Source organism: Eurosta solidaginis, chromosome 3 (assembly GCF_040869045.1).
Source record: "Eurosta solidaginis isolate ZX-2024a chromosome 3, ASM4086904v1, whole genome shotgun sequence".
NCBI classification, from domain to species: Eukaryota; Metazoa; Arthropoda; class Insecta; order Diptera; family Tephritidae; genus Eurosta; species Eurosta solidaginis.
This window is the reverse complement of record NC_090321.1, coordinates 176,234,842-176,258,004: the sequence shown is the minus strand read 5'-3', so window position 1 is coordinate 176,258,004 and position 23,163 is coordinate 176,234,842. Positions and strand designations below refer to the sequence as shown.

The following is a 23,163-nucleotide window of genomic DNA, read 5'->3' as shown; positions in this document are numbered from 1 at the left end:
TTTCTCTATTAGCTATTGCATATTCTATACAACCTTTTCCGGCCTGAGCATGAACTAAATAGTTTTCAGAGTTGTGAGAGAATGTATTTATTACACAGTAAATAGGGCAAAAACGAGTGGTACAAGTTAAGACAAATGTAATTTTTTTTTTTCATTAATTAAGCGGAGGTTGCCCTTATTGCTTTAAATGTATGAAAACATTTATTTGAAGCAATTTTTAATTTATAATTTATTTAATAATTTGGGAACAATTTAAAAAACGTGACATTAGGACGGACAAGGCGACATCTGTTTCGATTATACCTTATAAATCTCTTCAAAGCCTTTTCTCCCGGGAGTGAAATTTGAACCCGCACTCCTACGATGGTTGAAGTGTTACAAACACATTCAGCCACGTCATGCCCTAGTTGATGTAAACGTTATCCGAATTGTCTTCCTTGCATATTTTATTATTTTGCACAGTACATACAATTGGGATAAAGTTTACAACAACTAAGACATGACGTGGCTGAATACGTTTGTAACACTTCAACCATCGTAAGAGTGCGGGTTCAAATACCACTCCCGGGAGAAAAGGCTTTGAAGACATTTTTTCCTTCACAGGATAAAAGGGTATTTTTCGTACCCCTGGGTGACTAGGGTCTCGAGATATATGCGAAATCGTGGACCCGGGTACCCCTAGAATGTGTTTATAGAATATGGATAACAACTGAAAGCTGTTGATGAGTGCTTTAGTAGAGGGCAATTTTCATACCTATTCATAACTATGGTCTCGAGATATAGGCCAAAACGTGCACCCTGATACCCCTAGAATGTGTGTGTAATTAGATGGAAAAAGCTTATTAAGATGTATGCAGATAGACCAAATTAAGGGCAGAACAGGTCTGCTAGTTTAAAATAAACCAAGGTGCATATATGTGTACCCCAAGCTTTACGAGGCTAGTATATATGTATATCAAATTCAATTTTTGAAATCATATTATGCGTTTTTGAAAAAATTGGATTAAAAAGTGCTTAATATGAACTTTGATCATTAATAACTCTTCTTGTTATTGTTTCCCCCCAAAATGATATGTTTATATTCACCTTAATAATATCTATTGATCTCTATACCATTTTCAATTTAAGAGTTTAACGTATTCTGAATTTATGCTTTTATTTTTTGCAACGAATATTCTCGTTGATATTTGGAAGCATTAATCAATCGAGTGTACAATTCGAAATTTCAGATTTTTCAATTAGCTTTCTTCTGATGTAATTTTCGATGTATGTATGCTTAAATAAAATGTTCGGGTCCAACTGAACCTAGACTTATTTGTGAAAGTTTTTAGCTTGAAAATGTTCTTTGCTGCGCAAAATATTTTATGTAAATTAAGGAAATGGTAGTACAGTGGAAACCAATTTTAGCGAATAACACTTTTGTTCAAATCTTTCAAAGTTTGCACAAAATAAAAAGTGACATGACAAATGATGGGTTTGTACACTTTGGTGAATATAAATATTCATTTATTTTTCTGTCGGTGCTGAATCAGGTGTATTAGTACTTATATTTACACATAGTTAATGCATCATTCACACATTGTAATAATAGTAAAATTATGACGCTAAGTACCTTCGTGGAGATTGAGGCCAAGCTTCTGCTCCAATATGTGATATGCGATGTCCTATTTTCAATTTTCGCCTACCTATGGTTTTTATGCCGATTCCGAAGATCATCTGCTATATTTACTGAATCTATTTGCTTTTTGGTGCTAGCTGCAATAGGATAATAACCTGGAACCTTCAGCATAGTTCGCAAGCACAGTACCTCTCTACCAGCGGCTTATACAATATCCGTTAAAAAATAAAATGCAGCACTACGCTGTTGCAATTGCTCAATGCAAACGAGGCTGTCAACAAGGCGATATGTTTAAACGATCATTAACTACCATGTTTCCGGCATTAATCAAGTTGTGTATGCCTGAATACATACATGAGGACCATATTTATACTTGTGAACGACCAGAGACCAGAGACAAGTCATTATAGGTTTCTTCAATGTGAAGCTAACTCTTGGGGGATTTTGTAAACTGTAATAAAATTATACCCTTATTCACAAAAATACAATAGGTGAATGAAATTTTTTCAAAAGAAGTTTTTACTAAAGTTTGAAATTGTTAGACCTTCAAAATGTATTTTGTTCTTTTCGTTGTCTGCTAATAAAGCTAAACAGTCTATAATAAAGCGCTCCAATCAATTCGTTTTCGCAATAAATAATGCCATTTAGAAATACTGAGGTAAACCGGGTTAGCTATCGTAGTTTTCCCCCACAAGTCGTCAACATGGTTTTGGTAGCTGAATGTACGGCGGCAGAATTGAATACCAACCACAGGCTATTCTCTAACCGCCTAAGATGCTTACCATAAGATAATATGGGCTGCTATACAAATAGATAAGTCATACGACGTCTCTCGAGGTATACCATCTCGATGGCTGCATTTCGTAGGTTATACTTCCAAGTTTGAAAAGATTAAAACAAAGGGACCTACAGAATGGTGTTCTGCCACAGCTTTTACCGATACAAGATAGTCTTTAGCAAATCGATTATGAAGTCAGAGACTAGTCTTACGGTGACCACATTTTTGATATTAGAATACAGAATAGCACTGCTTTGTTTATTAAATTGTTGAATGTCTAGCCAGATGACTGCGGCGAAGCTAGGCCCTGTTTCAACAAAAAGAAAAAACTAATTTAAGTAGAACAAGTAAAGGTGTCTAAGTTCGGGTGTAACCGAACATCATATACTCAGCGTGAGCTTCAATTGTACATTCAATTTCATATAAATAACTTTTCTACATAACACGTGGCACCGCCCGTTTAAAAAAAATGTCTCCCCATTTTCTATCACATTAAAACTTGATGAGTGAAATATCATTGATTCAAAACTATTTTTTGCTAAGTTATAAATAAAAAATGTAAGGCGCGATAACCTCCGAAAAGATCTAAGGCCGAGCTTCTCTTCCAGTTTGCGTCGTGCTCTTCTTGATTTTCCCTAAAAATTGGCCGGACGGGACCTACATTTTTTATGCCGACTCCGAACGGCATCTGCAAGGCAGATGAGTTTTCACTGAGAGCTTTTCATGGCAGAAATACAACCGGACCGCTTGCCAAACACCGCCGAGGGGCGACCCCGCTTAGAAAAATTGTCTTCTAATTGAAAAACCTTATTTCTAAAATTTTGATGTTGCTTTCCCCGGGGTGTGAACCCAGGGCAGACGGTGTGGTAGGCGGAGCGCGCTACCATCACACCACGGTGGCCGCTTTTTTGCTAAGTTATAGCATATTATTCTAGTCTACCACCCTTTTAAACTTGTTTTATATCTAAGTTGCCGTGATCTTTAACCGATCCCGTCCATTTTTACTAGAAATATTTTCTGCTATAGGGAAAATTTGTGTACCCAATTTTATTACGGTCCGCTAATTTTTCTTCGAGTTATGGCTCCCGAAACATAGAAAATTGCTTAGTTATAAAAGGGCGGTGCCACACCCATTTTTTTGAATATGAAGTTTTTCCTATTTATTGTTATAAATCCACTTGTGAAATGAAATACCATTGATATAAAGCCCTATTTTTGCAAAGATATAGCTTATTTTATTCGTCCACGACCCTTTTAAAAATCTTTTATATAAAAGTGGGCGTGCTCCTTAACCGATTTCGTAAATTTTTCTTCAAAGCATTCCTTATAGTAAAGGCAACCTCTCTGCCGAATTTTGTTACGATAGGTTTAACGATGTTTGATTTATGATTAATAATATTTGTAAAATTGATTTTATCACAAGTGGGCGGTGCCACACCCATTTAAACTTTTTATACCTTTCATGAAAATGAAATGGTATATTAATTTCGTCACGAAACCCAAAATTGTAAGTCGTTAAAGGGAAATAGATAGACCCACCATTAAGTATACCGAAATAATCAGTCCGTCTGTCTGTTTGTATGCAAACTAGTCCCTCAATTTTTGAGATATCTTGATAAAATTTGGTGAGCGGGTGTATTTGGGTGTCCGATTAGACATTTGTCGGAACCGGCCGTATCGGACCACTATAGCATATATCCTCCATACAACCGATTTTTCAGAAAAAGAGGATTTTTGTCATATCTTACTCAATTTAACAGATTGAAGCTTCAAAACTTCACCATATAATTTCGTATATTGCACATATTGTTGCCTGAAAAAATTGATGAGATCAGTCGTATATATAGTATATATCCCCCACAACCGATTGTTCAGATAAGAAACTTTTCGTAATTACTGCCCTATTTTAAGAGCTAGAGGCTTCAAATTTCAACGAATGCTTACGTATATAGCATATATTGTAATCTGAAAAAATCATAGAGATCGGTGATATATATAATATATATATGATGGTATATATAGTATATATATTTTTTTTTTGCGATTTCGGCATAAGATTATTGTTCAGCCCCATTAATGAAAGGTATGAAGTCTTTGGCACAGCCGAAGACAGTCCCGTCCTTACTTGTTTTTTTTTAATTTTTATCGAGAGTCTCAATATCAGTCCACACGTCAAATTTCAACATTCTAGGTGTATTATTTACTTAATAATCAGGTTTTATGTGTTTTCCAAAATGTTATATATATAAAAAGTGGGCGTGGTTATCATCCGATTTCGCTCATTTTCAATACCAATCTATTCTGGGTCCAGATAAGCTTGTGTACCAAATTTGGTCAAGATATCTCAATATTTACTCAATTATCGTGTTAACGGACATACGGATGGACGGACAGACAGACGGACGGACATGGCTCAATCAAAATTTTTTTCGATACTGATGATTTTGATATATGGAAGCCTATATCTATCTCGATTCCTTTATACCTGTACAACCAACCGTTATCCAATCAAAGTTATAATACTCTGTGTACAAGTACAGCTGGATATAAAAACGCATGTAGAAAGAGCTTGAGCTGGAGCCAAAGTATTTGTCCTTAGTTCTAAAAAGCACAGGCGAACTCTTTTATCCGATGTCCATAGAGCGCTTTATTTATGATGGACTACTCCTCTGGAATTTTGGACGGGACATGATCCGACAATTGAAGATAATACACTTAATATTCTCAACGCGAATATGTCGAGGTACCAATAGCAACATTTCGATAAAAAACGAAAAAGCAAAGAGTTCGTTAGGCTGATGCATAAACTTTTGTGGAAATTGTGGTCACTGTCGGTCTTAGTAACTCCATCAAGCTGATTAGGCGAAAAACTAAAGGCGAATTTACATAAGCGGTTTATTCGCTTCAAAGCTAAAAAAGCGGCAAAGCATTTCATTGTTATCTTGTGGCGCTGTCAAATCGACCAAAGCGCTTATGTAAACTCCCGCTTAAGCCCTATGGTGAAGTGATCAAGCCAATGACAATGTGGTCAATACTTTCCGAATTTTAGAAAAAGTGTTGAAATAGACGAAAAACCTCTTTGTCCCTTTTAAAACACTTTCGATAACATACAATGGAATCGAATCAATGAAGATCCCCAAACCCTGTGGGTATTTTTATCGACACCCACCTCTTAAATCAGAAGAGTCCGAAGGACAAAACCCAAGTAAGTAAGTAAGTAAAATTACACAACCAATTTTTTAGACATTTCTGTTGATTTTTAAACAAAATAAGTGTAAAATTTTACACAAATTATGTCTAAATGTTGATTACCTTTTGAACATAATATGTTCAATTTTCTGCATTTCTTGTTTAATAAAAACAAATACAAAGATATTTTTGTATGTATACATATGCATATATACAGTACCGAGCGAAAGAAAAGTAATCAGCCTATTTTCTAAATGTATATTTTCATTATATATAATATAGTTAATATAAAATAGGATGATTGCTTTACGATAACACGGTACAATTTATTTTTTGAAATTTTATTTTACACTAATATAAGACAAACAAGAATTATAATTACATTTTTATATGTTCTTAGGAATAAGCAAATACTTTTTCATAAGTTTCGTTACAGTTTTAGCCAATTTTGCCGTATTAAAGCTTAAAAAAATCAATTTTATCAGGAAAGAAAACTTCATATATCTTTTTAGATAAAAATTAATACTCATTTGACAGCGCAAAATTTTTTATGTTATGTTTTTTTTTTACTAAAGTTTTATTTAAATATAACTTATGGGAATTTTTTAGATAACTTGGTCTAGTTTTCTAATAAGTGTATTAATTTTTCTTAAATTATTTATATGCGGTTTTTTTCCTCGCATTTGTGAGGGGTAAAATAAAAAAAAAATATCTCATTAAGCATTCAAAAGTTTGTGATATTTGCTTAGGATAAACTACATTAAAAACATAATAGTAGCAGAACAGCTGTAATACTACATCCACAATATTAAAATCTTCCTCCTTAAATGTAGTTTCCTTTTCAAACCAAATATAAGTTACCTGGGCACAGCTACCCAGTGGTGATATCGCTAGGAATTAAAAAAATAGAAAAAATAAAATAAAATTGGAAAAATGTATGACTAAGATCGTTTATAGAATGGAAATTTACCAACTATTGATATCCAGGGAGTTGGTTCTTCTATGTCGCTTTTTATTTCTTCGATTGTTGATTCAAACTATAAATAATGAACAACGGATCTGTGTATTATAAAACAACTCTTTCTCTCGGAATCCCTTTTTAATGGGGTGACTTGGGCTGAAATGCACTTCATACGAATTATAATTTCCCACATTTTGAAAACAAACACTTGAACACCTTGACCTTTTCATCTTGGTGGCTGTACAGATGTATATTATAATTTCTTAGCTTAACAAAACTTTTTTCAGAAATTTTACATATAACCATTTTTAACAAATAATACTTTGAACTTAATTGTATTATACGTATAATAACAACAACCAGCATCGAATGAATCTGCTCCAAAAATTATATAGACAGGTATAATAAATTCTGGAGAAATTTACTTTTTAAGTGCTGCTAGTTGACGTGCACTTCTACGAAAAATTCTGCGAATGACAAAATGGTGAGATTCATCAGCTGATTACCTGATATTTAGACAGCAATACTTAAAATTCAACAACATTTGCCCAAATTCAAACACTTTAGGTTTAAATTCGTATTATTGCGGAAAATTACGCAAATTGTGATTAAAATTAAACAACATCTGCCAAAATACAAACAATTTAGGTGGGAAATTGGTATTATTGTGGGAAATTACGCAAATTGGGTTTTTTTATTTCGACTAGAGTCAAAATGATTGTTTTTTTAGACAAGAAGCACATTTTTAACAAAAATTTACACCTAAAATGATCCTAAATTTTGGTAAAAAATTTAGAGTGTAGTTAAGGGGTTCGGTGCCCATTAAGCACATTGAAACCTCATTAAGCACGACCCTGACTTGTGTGCATATATAGATATGCAAATGAATATTAAGTAATTTTTTTTTTTTTTTTCTTAACTAACCAACACTTATTTAGCTTTGCCTTCCTATTGGGCAGTCACGTGATTTTGAATATCACTCCCTCACATCATTTATTGTCAGTCAAATATTCGAAAATCAACTCGATGACAGTGGCCAATTTTTAGTTGGTCCATATGCGAGTTTTCGATGGCTGCAACACCAACTCAGCGTTTATGCCAACAGCAAAACGTCGCAACAATTGTCAGTTGTCAGTCAACGGCATAGTTTTTCTTTACAAAATTTTGCTATCCTCTGGCTGCGTTTGTGTGTCGGTCTGGTATTTTTGACATTGCATTGCCGCCACATTTAGGTCATTAAAATAACTCCATAATCACCTTTTTGTGGTTATATTCCGTATTTCGGTCGTATTTGTGCACTTCGCATTAGAAATCGTCGCTACGGTGATGTGCGTTAACCTCTTCGTCGTCCGTGGGCATTTCGACCTATTAAAAAAGGAAAAAAGATACGGCAAACAGACATGCAGACAGACATGTACTCAAAGGAAGCAAAAACATTTCGTTATTTCTTTGCGTTGTCATAAATTTTCTAATTTTCCACAAATTTCTTCCTTTTAGTGTTTTCGTGTAATAAAATCAATTAAACCATTTTATGACACTCTAAATGCCACAAATCTCGGTGTGTTTTAGCGACACACCGCAGCAGTACCCCATACGTTTTTGGGATGCTGCGGAAGTGAGTCTACCGTAAGCGTTGTTGCACTCGAAATCGAAATTGATTGGGAAAGTTGAAGCAAATTACAAGAAAAACTTATTCTACTCAACTTAATGCCTGTCCCATTTCTTCATTACTCGATGGGCTACTAATGAGTAAAAAAAAAAAACAATTTGTTGCCTAGGTTAGCTGCGTTTGAACAACGCCAATATTGCGGCGGGTAAAATTCCCACCGCATTGACGGCTAGGTCATATTTTGTGAATAAGTAAATATATTTCTGTTCTGAAGCTATTCCCATCGACACTCGCCTTAAGGAACTAGGGAAAAAGAGATCTTCACTAGGTTGAAAAAAAACAAGCCGAGGCGTTGGTTTTGATCTAATTTGGTTCTCCCGAGTGGCGTCAGTTACGGATAAGATGGGATAATTTTTATACGAGGCAGTCAAAGCTGCTCTAGCATTCAAGCGTTGAATAATGATGGAAATTAGATCACTTGGGCTTCAAATCGGTCCTTTTTTAAATCTCGCTTCACTAAAATCAAATTGGAATCCTAAATCGAATCAATGGAATATTTCGATCTTTGAGTTAACTGTTCGTGAAGTTCCAGAAACGTACAAATCTCTGCGCTTGCGTATGCGCTTTGTTGTTGACTCTTCTATGGCATGCATTGAAACCGTTTTTTGCACGCATGCACGTGTGGCCGGCTTAAAAACAAAAGCTAAATACAACAACCACAGCTTAGATGTGTGAAATAGAAAAAAACTGTGGCAAATTATTTCCCGAAGAAAAAAAAAGAAATAAGAAATCGTTTAAGGACTATAAAAGTTCAGTTCAACTTTGAGGTGGCACAGTGGGATTTTTCATTTGCCTAAAACCCTCAGGCATGCAGCTTGTCTGATAGACTTCATTCTTACTTATCGTCGGCGTCCAAATGCACGGGGGTTGTAACCGCAAAAAAGCTGATCGCAGGTTCAGGGGTGTGCTACGGATATAGGCAGTACTTTGCTCGATATGGATCCGGTACGCTTCGGTAATCTCAGCTTCTGATACTAGATCGACTACTTCAAGAAGGATTTTTTAACGTGCTTAAATTGTATATCAAAATTAAAGTCAGATATAAATTATGAAAGCAAGCGAACTGGAGCCAAAATGGTGTAGTATCAGGCAATGTTGAGGTCTTCCAATTATTGTCTGCACGATTGTATCGGCTATAGTAGGCTTTGTGGTGTTTGAAACTAAGTCCCTAGGAACTCGGCATTCTATGTAAACATTCGTTTTCTAATTTAAGTCAATCCATCACAAGTACCTGGCTCTGACACCTTCTATGGTTATAAGTTAATTATATGTCATCCGAGTTTTAAAATTTAGAAGCTTTTATTTTGGTATTGAGTAGTCTAAGGCCCACTTGCAGAGCTGAAAGTTATCTATTCAACTCAGAGTTAACCTCTCATTTAAACTCATACATTTTTGACAAATTTATCAAATTAACTCTAAGTTAAAAAAATAATTTGCCGTTCTGCAAGTGAACCTAATTATGTGTCTTAATTTAAGTTTTAGGTATGTTCCTCTTCTTTCAAACTATATAAAAATACCGCAGAACTTGAAAGAATGTTAGAAGAATTTATAGTGCCTCTCAGGGCAAAAACAAATTAAAAAAGTTGAAACGTCAGTGCTTATTATGAATAATATTTTCATCGTTTCCCAAAGTTTTTAGAAAACTCTCCAACATAGTTGCAAGCACCTTTTTGGGCATTCAGTTCTGCAATTCTTACCACAGTACTCAATGAAACATTTGCTGCTGCTACAGCATCAACTATGCTATGGTTTTATCGCTTTTGCCAGCTTTACGATCTGCCTCTATTATACCTAGTGTACGTACTCATTTTATGCTTTTAGTGTGTGCGCCAGGTCGACCACACGTCTTTTCAGATCGAAGCGGTTATAAGCTGTGTGGCAGAGCTCTGGCATTCGGTCGATTGTTCATATGTTGTTTTTGTGTATTAGAACTACCTTTAAAGCAGCTTTGAGCAAGCGCCTGCTTCATTCGCCACCACCACTGCACACCATCATCACCTGCATTACAGATTATAGCATTGCCATTGTTCCGCGCTTCATGCACTATTCCCATACGGTCAATTTTAACAATTTTAATGGGCTGGTTCGCTCAGCTGGTTTCGTAAACTTTTACAAAACAATCAAAAACAAGACCATCAGACATTTGGCGGCCACACTTGAAATATTTGCAATTATCGCTACAATTAAGTAAGTTTGATAAGTAAAAATTTGGTGCACTTTCAGGCGGGATGATAAATTACAGATTCAGATTATTTTGAACCTTCACGGAAATCGAAACTTCCCAAAATAAGTTTACTCTTAAGCTGAAAGTGTGTGCAACATAAATTAATTAGCCCGATCAATTCCATTTTTTTCTGTTTAAACATTGCCAAAGAAGATAATGCGCGAGTGTGTGACTTTCACTTATTCTAAGCGCCAGCAGCATTTAAAATTCTAGTCTCAGTGCATTCAAATGTGTGTCACACCTCTTGTCTGTTACTGGCTGCCGTGGTGAAATTTTACCCTCTCTACCTACCAACAAATGCCATTAACTTAAATCATCAACCTGATGAATTTTAAAACGGGTCTTTGTTGCCGCTTTATCACACCGCATTATCATAAGGAATTTCCACTCGAAAATCTACTCAACTGATAAGAACACCGACAACTATGTGACTTGCTCGCACTTACAGTGGGACAATTGCTGCCCAACCAACAGCCAGTTGACGTATGCTGGCTGCTCTTTCTACACCTACATATGTATGTATGCACTCACAAAAGTCCCACACACATGCATGCATGCATATGCATAAGTTTTGACTCATTCAAAATTTTCACAGCTTAACCCTTTCCTACCCTGGTGTTCATATGCCAAATTCTCCATACATTATCTGGACTTCAATTTTCCTGTACTCAACTGGGTGTCCAATAAGGCAGACACTGACTGACTGACCATTATAACTTGTACTCTCCCACCACTACTTGCGTGTGTTTGCTCTTAGACTGTAAGACGAGTTGTTGTTTGGATTGTCCGTATCGTTTCATTGTGTTGCTAAAATATACAATGTTGAGCGATACCAAAGCAGCGAAGTTTGTACGTTTCCAGTGAGGTCTTTGTTGTGTTCGTTTTCTGTGACATGTGTGGCGCTGGTATAGCGGTGGAAGCTGGAAAGGAAGAATAGGCGAGAAGCGGGAATGATATAAGGAGATGGAGGATGAGAAAAGTTGAAAAAATTTGAAAGAAGAATAGTCGGAGGGGAGAGTGTGGGAAAGTAGGGTAGGAGAAGAGTAGAAGAAGTGGTAAAAGAAAGGAATTGGAGGAAAATAGGGAGAGGAGTACTAGTGAAAAAACGTTATGTATGTAAAAGTCGGGATAAACAGTCGCTTCGTATAGAACTAGGTTATACAAAGCATAAATTCGCAGTTTTGTAGCCTATTTAGTTAAATATAGGTAACTTTTATTGACTTAAACAACTTATTCGAAAAATATTCCAGAAGAGAATATCTTCATAACTTCATCCCTCTCCATTAGATAAATTTAGGCCAACATTCCATAGGAGATGCAGCCAAGCCAAACTCTCCCCGGAGGTTTCTGAGAGTGTTTGTTAACGGGTAGAACTTTTCGCAACGTTAATCCGATAAAAAAATAAAGAGAAGTGGAACATTAAGGGGTCAGTCAAAGAGATTGTGAATGGTATAAAAAGAAGGAATGGAATAACCTAAATGAGCGTAAACAAAAAGTTAACGTTTTTCCAGCTTATTTGAGAAAACTTTTTATAAACTTACATTGCGTTTACTTTTATGGTATAAAAAGAGGGAATGGAATAACCTAAATGAGCGTAAACAAAAAGTCAACGTTTTTCCAGCTTATTTGAGAAAACTTTTTATAAACTTACATTGCGTTTACTTTTCTTATTGTCATCGATATCAAGCGGAAGTCCAAGCAAGCTTTCGGTTTAAACAGGGTTGTGTCAAAGAGGCTTGGCTGTTAGAGGCGTTGGTTCACATTTTAATTAAAAAGATAGTTGACATATTACATGCAGGACATACACTGCATATGTCGGGGTTGATTCTGGATAAGTTGTGCCAGGGTGTCTCGCGTCGGTCTGGGAATTCTACTTTCTGTTTGCCGACTCTTTGTGGGTAACTCTGAGGACGTTTTTATGCTCTTTTGGTTCAAACAGCTGTATTATTCGTAGTGCTTGCGGAGATTACTCCTTATGTTCCTGGAAAGCAGGGCCCCTTCGATCAGATGTCGGTTAGGATGCTCAGGCTTCTGAGAAACTGTTTGTTCAGCATTTCTTTTCTCTCCCTTATGGGGAGTATTTCGGACTCATTTTGTAGATGATGCTCTGGCGACATAAGAAAACATCCTGCGGTAGTTCTGAGCGTGGTGCTTTAAGAGGCCCTCGGTTTCCCAATTTGATTACCTTAAGCTCAGCGATCATATTTGGGACGCATAGCATACACGCGGCTAATCAAGTGCCTTAGAGGTAGCTACGTCTTTGTCCTAAGTGCTGTCAGGGACTTCGGGATATATTTTGCGGCTTTAAACTTTAGGTACTATTGCGGCTACATGCTCGCCGAAATGCAAGTCATTATCTCTCTTGTGTCGTCCATAAAAATATCTTTGGTTTAGCGACTGAACTTTTTCCGAACGAAATAAAAAAACTCAACTTTTGTAAAAGACGTTCTGTATTAAACTCGTCACAGTTAAACTCCCGCCATATTACATACTTTTATTACATATTAGCTGTTTTTTTTTTACATCTATATACGTTTACGCTTAAACTCTATATGGACTGCTAAGCGTTAAACTTTATCTACTCTCCTGAGATTGCTTGCTCAGAAAATTAGTACTCCTAAACTTCAATACGCATTATACTCAGATACAACTGAAATATGTGTCTTTGTTTCACCTCTACAAATGGTGTGTGTCTACTATTCACCGCAGCCAATTCAGCTATAGGTTGTACAGTATGGCCAACGTAGGTTTGTCTCTCCGCTTTTCGGTACAACATGTTCTGTAGCTAGTTGCCGCTAGATGGGTCTCCTAAACATTATCTTAGGCCCGGGTTTTCAGTAGTTGGTTAGGCTAAGCTTAAACTAAGTTTGCTTAAACTCTAGTCAAATTAAAACTCCAGTTAAACTACTGAGCAGTTTTTCAGTCACAGTTTAAGGCCGCCTTTGGGGCAGGCTTTTTTGTGCGACAACAGTGGTTTTTTATTATCTAGATAATTTGTAGATACGGCAACAGCTGGGTTTTGTTTACCCAACAAACATGGAAAGACTTTCTCCAGCGAAATTATATATATAGTTCCGGAAGTGATATCCAACATCGTTATTTAATTATTCTTAAACCGTATAGTTCTCGAGTCGATATCCAACTTCGTTCTCTAATCACTATTCAACCTTTGAGACATTTTGTAAAATTAAAAGTTTTCGAGTTGATCTCCATTGTCATTAATATTTTCCAATTAATATCCTAATTTCGAAAGATTTTGAGAAATGTACAGTTTTCAAATGAATATTCAACACATTTCTCCAGTTGTTATCCTACATTGGTGGAGCTGAAAAAAATCTCCATCGTGGTACCACCAAAACTGCTGTTTGTTCTGAGAAATAAACACCTGGGGCCCTATTCACTATCTGTGAGTTTTAAAGTGTACACAAAAAATTGTGAAAACTATGAAATTCTGATTCTGTAAAGAAAAACTGTGAACAAGAAACTTTTCTTCATAGCCAATGTACACTATTATGACATTCAAAACTCTTACGCACTGTTGCAGAATAACTTTTTTCTTTTCATGGCGTTTGATAAACATTTTCTCACTGACATATGACTTTTACATTCAGCACCCATTCAGCAAAACAACGTGCACAATACTTTACAGAATCGCATGAAAATTTAAAGTGTAAATTTTGTGTCCAAATGAGTTTTCAATAAGTGTACATTTTTCAGTTTTTCACAGTTAGGGAAATGACCACCTGGTTGATAGCAGTAATGAAGCGTAAGTAATCAAAAATAAATTATATAGGCGGCCGCCGGGCAAAGCTATATCAAAATTTTAAAAACAAGGCTTTTCAATTAGTATAAAGTTTTCCTAAGCGGGGTTGCTCCTCGGCAGTCATGAAAAGCTCTCAGTGAAAACTCATCTGCCTTGCAGATGCCGTTCGGAGTCGGCATAAAATAAGTAGGCGCCGTCCCGCCAATTTGTAGGAAAAATTAAAAGGAGCACGTCGCAAATTGGAAGAGAAGCTCGGCCTAAAACCTCTTCGGGGGTTAGCGTGTCGCATTTATTTATTTTTAAAATTATATATATTTCATTAGTATGGAATCTTACATCTTAGTCCAGTTAGAGAACCACAAGTTGTTAATTAAATTTTTTCAACTTAAGTAATAGCATTTTTTGCTTTACAAAAAACTCCATCTTTTGCTGAGTACGCTATGATTCTTGAGTTGAGCGACTGTTTCGAAACAACTCTTGAGATTTTAGAAGTATGCCTAGTTATCAACATGAGCTCGAATGGTACTCAAGCCGAAAGGCTTGTTGGGTATATTCGACGCCATTTTGAACGAAAGAAAATCACCGATAGGTTAACTAGAGTTTAACTCTGCCAGATCGGCCGCTTAAGCTCAGCTTAAACTTCAGTTAAAGTAGACTGAAAACCTGCAGAATAAGTTTACGCGTAGTTTAACTGGCAAACTGAGTTGAACTTGTACTGAAAAACCGGGCTTAAGTGAGGATAAGCGTTTTTTTACCCGCAAACATAGACGTATATACGTTTAAAAAAAAAATAATTAAAAAAATTCTTAAGGTAAACGGTTTTATTGAAAACAATACTTACATGAAATATTAATAATACTAAAAGCTGGAAAATAATTAGGTAGGTCCTAGGTACTAGTCATCACACTCCTTATCAATCTAAGGCGTTGATCAGACAATTAAATAAAAGCGTTGGTCGCGTCAAATTTCTATTGATAGTCATACATATATAAGACCAACTGAACCTTAATCAGGTTATGCTACGCCTCACAATTTTAGAAATTTCACGCGCCCAACCTACCTAATTATTTTCTAGCTTTTAGTATTATTATTATTTCATGTAAGTATTATTTTATTTTCAAGTTTTTAGTCTTTATTTAATTGCCTATTATTTCTCATACTATTTAGTTCATTTAGTGACTCATTATTACAAGGACTCTCTCCCGACAATTTGTTACAATCTAAGTCCTCAATACATAATCCTTTGAAAGACTTTACTCGACTCTGCGCCACGTATGCTTGTCTCTCCTCCAACTCCAAAATATTTTGATGTCACTTCTACCGGACTGTATGTAATATTTGTTCCAAATATGGACCAAATGGGACCACAAATACTATTTTTTTGAATATCTCGATATTTGCGCCACCTTTTTTCATAGGTCGCTTTCTATTCTTGTATGTATTATGTGTTCCAAATATGAGCCAAATCGGACCACAAATACGATTTTTGTGAATATCTCGATCCTTGCGCCACCTAGCGATGATTTTTTTTCGTATTATTGCATTGTCATCGGGTTCTGAACTATATTCCAAGTTTCAAGCTTGTAGCTTATCGTTCACAACGGCCGGCCGTGCGTTCACCTGACAAGTCAACCTAAATAAAACCGTTTAAAAAAACACTACTATTAGCAATTATACAACACAACACTGTAGATGTGCATCCCTGTTTGAATCTGTGCCTACCTCATCTTTGAAGTAGTTAAAATGTACACATTGACATACACACAAACGCATTGTACCCAGAGTCAAATTTGTTATTGTTGGCTTTGTGACCGCAATTGTTGCCTTAACCATCATTAATTTGTGTAATTGTGTGCCTTAGTTAATAAGTGACTTCGTATTTGTATGCGCAATCCCTTGACTCAATACCGAGACTCGTTTGCACACACATGACCAATAATTGGCAACTGGCTTAGCTCAACCAGCTCCTCGACTCAAGCTGCGCTCAACTTAAATTCAGTCCGGTTTTGAAATTGTCGCTGAGCGCAACGTCTCAAGAAAACTCGTACTGTTGCAGTGGAAAAATTTTCCAAAACGTTAAGTTCCTACGCCTCCCAACTAGTGATTGATGTGGTAAATTTTGTGGCTTTTGATTTGCTAACTCTAGCATAGCCGTCGGGGTGTGATTATTAGCGAATTGTGTGTGAAAAATATCAAAAAAAACACATATTTAAGTGAAAAATACTATTCACGAATTAAGTTTGCTCTAAAGCAGAAAAAATCAATGAAACAATCATAAAATTCAACAAAAAACAAACTACTAAAAAAGTCAAAGTAAGTGATTTTTTAAAACAATTGAAAATTAAAAAGAAAAAATAGAGACAAACATTTGATGTACATAAATTAAGGGTTTAATTTCGGGGTTTCCAAACACGTTCTTAATTTTTTTAAACAACAATCTTTTCATAAGTGTGTGTGTCTTTATTCGACTTATCAGCTTTAGGACTTGTTTTCTTTTAAGTGCCTACATGTCGCGCACTTAGATCTAAACAGTGATCAAGTAAAAAAAAAACACATATATCTTGGAAAACCCGAAAAACTAACCACTTTTCTTTTGCGCTCCTACCACGACTTTTATCAGTTAACAGTGCACCTTTGACCGGAACTTTTATACAGATTGGTCGTTAATAAATTCATGATCCCGTATTTGAGTTATCTCTCTTCAGATCTATTTGGTGGCATCCTACCTTTAAATATTATAGGTTAACGGCGAAAGACTAAGTCAACTGCCTTAGGAACGTTTCTTTCAAGACAAGAGAGAATTGATGTAGATAATGTCAGCGCAAAGCATTTTATCAAACAAACCCCAGCGGATTAGGGGTCTTAGATAATACCTGCGCAGGAATGTCTGTCGTAAGAGGCGAATAAAATATCCAAATGATTCAAGAGGCTGTGAAGCGCAACCAATTGGCAACCTCACCTACCTCTGGCGAATTATGTTTCTAAGCAATTGAGGCTCTGGCGATCCCAAGCACCTCATAGAACTAGGGGTGGCAAGGGAGATGGCCTATAATGTTCAATGTGGTCATATTAAATCGTTCCCGAGATGCCTAGGCTTGTACCTCAATGGCAGGCATGCTTAACCAACGAACCGATATCATTTCGTTACGATAATTAATGTTAATAAACGAAACAAAGTCATTTCGTTTCGTTTATTAACGTTAAGAACGTCAAATTAACGAAATGATTTTGTTTCGTTTTCTGCCATATCAAAACGAAATCAAATCGTTTATGTTGATTATTAATTTCAAACTATGCTGGCAAAGCTGATTAATGGCGGAGTCATTAAAGGTGAAAGCATTAGCCAAGCTGATTGCAACTTTTCTCATGAATTTTGACAATACGAACATTTCTCAGAGTATTTTTGACATTACCATCAACGAATTACACAAACAAATTACATGGAGTTTGTGTGTGTATGCCCGCACGCTGTTACCACCTTACGGCTTCACCATGGCTATAGCATTGCCAGCACAATTCAAACGAAAGTATCACGTTTTTGTTAACGTTTTTAACGTTAACGAAGGCTTTTCGTTTCGGTTAAAAACGAGATACAATGTATCTTGATAATTTTTTTATCGATAATATTTCGAAGTGTTTCAACGGAAACGGTGGAAATTTTTTGATAAACGATTAGCTTAACGTTAAGGTGCATCCCTGCTCAATGGTGCTTGTTATCGGAAGGTGATGGATCTATATCCGGCAAAGTACCATCAGCATCGTATGTATTTAACATGATTTATAAAACCCGCATTTAAAGAGCGTAAGCACGCAACAAAACTGATCCCAAGAAAGATTCTAATATTTTAATAATGTAGAGTCGGAAGGGATTTAAAAAAATAGTTAGTTTCTGATAAGCGCGTGAAGTTTCCTGTTTACAAGTCTTATGTAGTGTTACACAGTCCCGAACTGACTTTCTTAGGACTGTTTAAGTGTTTTTCTTAACTGTTTCTCAATGTTCGCAAAGTCTCTTGTGTGACAGGACCTACACGTTTTATGCTGACTCTGAACGGCATCTGCAAGGCAGATGAGTTTTCACTGAGAAGCTATTTATGGCATAAATACACTCGGAGTGTTTGGCAAATCACTGCCGAGGGGCGACCACGCTTCTAATTGAAAAAGACTTGTTTCTAAAATTTTGATGTTGATTTGCCCGGGGCGTGATCTCAAGATCTTCGATGTGGTAGGCGGATCACGCTACCACCACACCACGGCGGCCGTTGCTTGAGGTATAAGGTGAAAAATGTGCTTATTACTTCCTTTGTGCTAGGTCGGTTTCATTTTTCAAATTATGGAATCTTGCAGTCAGTTTTTGAGTAACTTTACGTAACAAATGACGAAAGCAATCTGTTCTTTTGACAAAAAACTTGGTGGATTTAACCTTAGTGCAATCAATTTGGCAGGTCAATTTGAGAACAACAAACCCTATTTGTTATTTTTTTAGCGTCGTTTCTTCCTAAGTCAGTATAAACTAAATACAGCAACAACACATAAGTTAATACATATTCAATGAATATCCTTCTTAGTTTTACAGCTATCCAAGACTCAATTTCTATCAGCGGCGTTTCCTTGCTTTCCGGATCCGATCCACACACCTAGTTTTTCGTAGCAATCCTTTTTGGTTACCAGCACAATTTATAGCTTCTAAAACCCAATTGTTAACATAACTCGTGCGTTACGATTCTTCTTTATTTAGCAAGGGGCGTGAACTCAACTGGGGACCCAAGTTCCTTTTAGGGAAAAAGGGAGTTGGTTGGCCTAGAAAAATGCTTGTCGAGATATCAATCTTTCGGATTTACGCCGTACTTCTCTTTCAATTTACGCCGTGCTCATTTTAATTTTCCCTACAAATTGGCAGAACAGAGTACATATTTTATGCCGACTCCGAACGGCAGCAGCAACGCAGACGAATTTTCACTGAGAAATTTTCCATTGCAGAAATACACTCGCTGTGTTTGCCAAATCACTGCCGAAAGGCGACCCTGCTTAGAATAAATTTTTCCTAAATTTCCGATGTTGCTTTGTAGCTTGAACAGAGGACTTTCGGTGTCGAAGGCGAATCGCTCTACCACCAAACCACGGCGGCCGTACTGCAAAGGACCATAAACATCGATAAAACTTCGCGAAGTTTCCATATTGCTGCAAGAAGAAAAAGATTACTTTTGGCATGAAATCGTAACATTCGATCACGGATCGAAAACTATTTGCATTCAAGCGATAAAAATTAGGCTATCCGAATATTTCAAAAAATAAGAATATATTGTAACGAGTTTTGGGAAAATTCCGCTTATTTGAAATCTTCTGCTAACGTTCGAATCGCTAAACTGCTGAATAAATCACTCCAATATTCAGTATTGCAAACTGTTCTTTATTTAGATTACTTTTGGAGTAGTACTTCACAATTATACTTCACAACCAATAGCGCGTTTAAATGAAAACTGATTAATCGTTCCTCAGCTAGCGCTGCTTTTATACTCTCTGTTGCCTCGTCCGCATATCACTACTAAGCTCTAGACGCTTCGCCTTCTAGAACTGCTGTATCTTCTGCTTGGTAATTGAGCTTACATATGTATTTGCGTGTACATGTGTGAGTAACAACTTCGGATGATGACTACATCTGTGTGTGTCAGGTATCTCTTCGTTGCCTTGTACATAAACGTGGCTAGCTTTAATGTGTACATATACATAAGAGTGGCTGCTTCATGTTTTTGTTGTTGCGTGATTATTAACTAGCCTAGTGATGTCAACATTCGCCACAATATTATGGATCTAGAGAGTACGCGTTGTCCTTAGTTCACACATTTCATTTATCCGATACACGATTTCGAAGCTATTGTGATTTAAAAAACGGTATTTGATCACGGATAGTATGTAACGATTCGGCCCATGCATTTAATTCAAGTGGAGATAAACACAAACAAACACAAATCCTGCGTTATTTTGGGAAGCACACTGGAACATAGACCTGTACTGAGTTTGTATCCTGCGCTTGCCCATTAACGTCAAAAGGAAGACCCATCTGTCAATAATACATACATTTTCCCAAACGCGTTGACAATTAGGTTAAGCCCTTAAAAGTTAGTTCGAAAGAGTTGTTTGTTATCACATAAATAACAAACAACTCTTTCAAACTATCTTTAAGAAATCCACTTCTCTATCAATATTCATACTTTTATTTTATTGACAACACTCGTTTTTCTTTTACACACATATTTAATTTAAGAATAAAACTTAATCAAACAATTTTTTTATTAGTATGGTATTAAATTTTATTATTGTCAGTACAACTGTATATATGTGTGTACATATGTATGCATATAAATCTATTGATAAGGAAATTATTGCTTAAGTAACTAAAAAAGAAGCATAATCAGTTTCAAATATGGAAAAAACTTCAGTGATTGAGAAAATGTGAACGTGTCTCCGATTCCTCGCGCAATATATTTTTGTGTGCCTTTATCAGTTATGTTGTTTTGGTGTTGGTATTGGTGATGAGCAATGCCATAAATGTCAATAGCTCGTCTTCCCATTCGAACACTTAATTATTCATCACAAAACTACAAATCCCACACAGCTTAGTGGAGCTCTTGATCAGGGTGAAAAAGGAAATTCATTCTGTAAACGCCATAAATTGAGTAAGTTTTGAGATATCTTGTTGAAATTTGGTATATGGATTCCTTGGCACTCATCACTACTCAATATGAGCGAAATCGGACGATAACCACGCCCACACTTTAGTATATCAAATTTTAGAAAACACGAAACACGTAATTATTTAGTAAAAAATGCAGCTACAATAATAAAAAAATTCAAATATTATTGCTCATAAATAAAAAAAAAAGTTGTTATAACAAAACATTGTAACGTGATTGACCTTGACATAAGAAAGAAGTCTGGGAGAAATGAACGAAATCGGTGAAGGTCCATGCACACTTTTATATAAAACATTTTTTAAGAGTTTATAGGTGAATGTAATAGGAGATAGCTCAATTTATTTCCTTTGAAAATTGGCAAAATCGATTAAGAATCACGCCCACTTTCGATAACACTTTGTGTCAAAAAACTGAAGCTAAATCTACAGCTGATTATTTAATAATCGGTTAAACCCAAACTTATGCTTGGTTTTCACTACCTCAAACTTAACCACAAGCTTCGGCATATCAATGGCGTCCGTTTTGACTACAAAGTGACAATTAAATTGAAAAAATTAGTGAAAAGGATAATTTCCCAACTCTATGGTAAATGTGACATTTAAATTTCAATTCCTAATATCTTGGCAATTTGTCTTCTTTTGCCAACTGGTGAGTGTGAAACACCGGGAAATAATGAAACGGGTTTTGGAAGGTTGAGATAGTTTGAACTGGCCGGTCAAATAAGACCTCACATTGACTGAATGTGTACATGGTGTTACCAGAATTTGTTTGACGGCCAAACATTAAAACCCCAGCTAGGTACCAGGACTTCTGTTATAAAATAACACCGTCCTCTTGACAATTATTAAAAAATTTCTAAGACCTAGATTAATAGCTGACTCGAGATCTGGCAATTCTGCCGCTCCTAGTAGCTGGAGCCAAAACGTGCCCAACGAAATTTGGCAGCCCCGCGCTTCTGTTCACCCCTTTCGTTCTTGATGGATTATATGCAACTCCTGTCTATTTTTAATTTCCCCCAAACAGATTGGTACATATACCGTCGAATCAGCGAGTGCTGCACCCTCCACATTCTTTTCGTTAACTTCTATCCCCTTATAACCGGCCTGAACATATATATATATATATATAGTGACGCGACTACAGCTTAACAACGCTTCTCCACAATTTCTGCTGATTTATTCACGGCTACAATTTCCGCCTGAAAGACACTGCAGTGATCTGACAGCCAGTGGGATCTACTTATTACTGGATAGGCACACTAACCAGCAGACCCGACCCGTTAATTTGGAACCATCGTGCACGTGCATATTGTGCTCCGCACGCTTTCGCCAACCCCTTGGCTCTTTTGTGGCCCCAAGATGTCCTTCGAAGCTCAGGTACGGAACCATATAGTCCGTTCGTCCTTTATTAGATGGCAGTTTGCTGCTATGGCCATAAGGCACTCAAGCTGCCCCGAGGATCATCACAGAGCTGATTGTTTACATATACTTACCGTTTTTGATTACTGATACGTAATCTGAATATGTCGTTAGTTTGCCTGGTCCTCTGTCCAACCGCCTAAGCTATTGGTTATTGACCAGCGTTAACAGGCAGTATTTGATGACTGATTTTCATCTAATGAAAACCCACCATTTGATACCCTTACTTTTTCCCTTTTGTTTCTAAAACCGATCAAATGCTTTATTTAATTCCGGTCTACTGATTTATATCAAATTGGTAAAGATATAGCCTAGTAATACGAATATTATTTGAATTGTTCCGTGTTGATGGGTAGGCTTAGTACCGAATACGACAATTTTGCAAAGTTTGAGTGATTCATTCTGTATTGCGAGCGATAGCTCAGACGAACGATTCGCCTCCAAACGATTTCGTCTAGCAATGGTATTCTTGATTATTTGCGCCCGGCCTTTGCGTTTTTTACTTTATGTCAAACTGGAAGGCGAAATCAATTGTAAATTGATATGTTGCTATCTGTTGACATAGTGCAAATACACTAGCGATTCGTCTCTGAGGCGAAATGATTGTTCGTTTTCATCAGAATTAGGCCTTAAGTTTGTTGCTAAGGGGTAACGCAAATCGTCATTTGAAATTTTCCACAATTCACAATACTTATGTCCGGCTTTTTAGTGCGAGTTTAAGTTCTAGGTAAAGTTGTCTAGAGTTTAACCTTGCCACTTTGTTCGATAACATAAAATTTTGCTGCTCATCTCAGCTTAAGCACTCAAAGTAGCAGGGTTAAACTCTAGTTAATATTAACTGTAGTTTAAAC

At 36.3% G+C, this 23,163-nt stretch overlaps 2 protein-coding genes across 4 annotated transcripts in view; one reads left to right on the top strand and one right to left on the bottom strand.

Moving 5' to 3' along the window:
• LOC137244667 (uncharacterized) overlaps window positions 1–23,163 on the bottom strand; it is a 588,428-nt gene that overhangs the window by 176,399 nt on the left and 388,866 nt on the right. The window lies entirely within an intron of this gene.
• Ntan1 (N-terminal amidohydrolase 1) overlaps window positions 1–23,163 on the top strand; it is a 380,170-nt gene that overhangs the window by 114,661 nt on the left and 242,346 nt on the right. Inside the window, exon 1 of one of the 3 annotated variants that reach the window (XM_067773981.1) lies at window positions 16,196–16,515. The exons of 1 other annotated variant lie outside the window; for it this stretch is intronic. The gene's annotated coding sequence lies outside the window, so the exon portion shown is untranslated. Of the gene's footprint in view, window positions 1–16,195; window positions 16,516–23,163 lie in introns of those variants that run through there. One more of the 3 variants, XM_067773978.1, reaches the window with a different exon arrangement.